This window comes from Triticum dicoccoides, chromosome 3A, assembly GCF_002162155.2.
Source record: "Triticum dicoccoides isolate Atlit2015 ecotype Zavitan chromosome 3A, WEW_v2.0, whole genome shotgun sequence".
Taxonomy (NCBI): domain Eukaryota; kingdom Viridiplantae; phylum Streptophyta; class Magnoliopsida; order Poales; family Poaceae; genus Triticum; species Triticum dicoccoides.
The window spans coordinates 766,007,346-766,008,984 of NC_041384.1; the positions used below are offsets into that span (position 1 = coordinate 766,007,346).

Genomic DNA, 1,639 nt, shown 5'->3' on the forward strand with positions numbered 1-1,639 from the left:
CAAATTTTTCCAGAAATTATTCCAAAAGGCATTTGAAACTCCAATGGCGTTATCTGTTCACCTGAGGGAGAGAATGATAGGATTCCAGCTTGATCGAATTCACATGGTATTTTTCGTAGTCCAAGAAACAAGCCATACAATTTATAGTCTCCATGCAAGTCCCATGTCTTTTTTATTTTTCAGTAAAAAGTCACCATGGCGTTTTGTGCTAATATTTTTTGTTTATTTTTGGATCAATGTACAGGTGTTTTTACCTTTAAGCTCATACGGTTTCTGTACACAGTTGTTGCTAACTTTAGGAAAAAAATGTTCGAAGTCCTCTGCCCAAACAACAGAACCGACTTGATTGCTGACGATGCTCAGCTTGTAATCAAGAATTTCAAAGCTTCTTTCAGGCTGGCATACAACAGATCACAAGTAAATGTGACTGACATGGGCGTGTCTTTCTGGAGTGTGTGCTCTTCAAAATAAAGAGTAATGCAATCCAACGACTGAAATACTAGCATTTTTAAGCATGATCCTTTTCAGTATTTAGCAACCACCCCTTTTCGTCTTTTTTGTATTTTTTTGTCCAACTGATAACACACACATCGCATATTCAGGTAATGCAGCTCAACTTTTTGCTGCTTAAAACCTCATCCTTTTTTATGCTTTTTGTCAGCTTCATTTTTTCTGTTTCATAGTCTCTCACATGTGTTTTATATCTTCATTTCTTTATATCCTGCTGTGTTTTTACACCAACATAAAATGTTTTTCCTTTTTTTACTTCAAGTTAACTGTTATTTTTATGTAAAACAAAAACAGGAGCATGCAAAGAGCCTGCGCGAGAGTCTAACTTACTACATGGTCGCTCACCCTTGCAATGAAAACCTGATGCCAGAAACCAAACAAATCTTAAGAAAATATGTGAGTATTGACTTATCTACTTATCTCTTTAATAACACCCCCCCCCACACACACACACCCAACCTCTTTTTTATTTCAGCTGGCTTTTTGTTACGTCATTTATTTTTGTGCTTTGTTTTATTTATTCACAACGTTCTTAAACTTCCTTTTTCATTGAAAAATAACTTTCTTTTTTTCTATGCTTTCTTTCTGCAGGGTGTTCCATTCGACTACTCGATACGTGTGACTAAACGAAAATTTTATTTCATTTCCTCTGTCTTTTTTGCAAACAGATTTATTTCTCTTTACAGTTTTTCCAAGGTTGTATGTATTCCCCTGTGATTTCTAACCTTTTCTTTTTCTTTTCCCATGAACATAAATCTCACATACTCCAGGGTATTCTCCATGGGGTCCTGTTGCACAACAATGTTAACAACATCTGGCTGGAAATAGGTCAAATTCTTAAGAATACCACTGTCACCCTGTCTTAGTGTGAGTCGAGGCGGACGTCGTCGCGGTAGCGACGACGGACGCCGAGACGAGCACGTGACAGCACTGCCACCCTGTCTTAGCGAAACGCAAGTCGAGGCGGACGTCGTCGCGATAGCGACGACGGACGCCGAGACGAGCACGTGACACCATTGCCACCCTGTCTATCTTAGGGTAACGCGAGTCGAGGCGGACGTCGTCGCGGTAGCGACGACGGACGCCGAGACGAGCACGTGACACCACTGCCACCCTGTCTTAGCGTAAC

At 40.2% G+C, this 1,639-nt stretch overlaps 1 protein-coding gene across 4 annotated transcripts in view; it reads left to right on the forward strand.

The window, feature by feature from the left end:
- The window catches only part of LOC119270812 (BURP domain-containing protein 13-like), a 9,386-nt gene that overhangs the window by 4,417 nt on the left and 3,330 nt on the right, over positions 1 to 1,639 (forward strand). For 3 of the 4 annotated variants that reach the window (XR_005134322.1, XR_005134323.1, XR_005134324.1), the window contains exons 5-8: positions 14 to 106; positions 245 to 474; positions 805 to 906; positions 1,102 to 1,308. The exons of the other annotated variant lie outside the window; for it this stretch is intronic. The gene's annotated coding sequence lies outside the window, so the exon portion shown is untranslated. Of the gene's footprint in view, positions 1 to 13; positions 107 to 244; positions 475 to 804; positions 907 to 1,101; positions 1,309 to 1,639 lie in introns of those variants that run through there. 4 annotated transcript variants of the gene reach the window in all.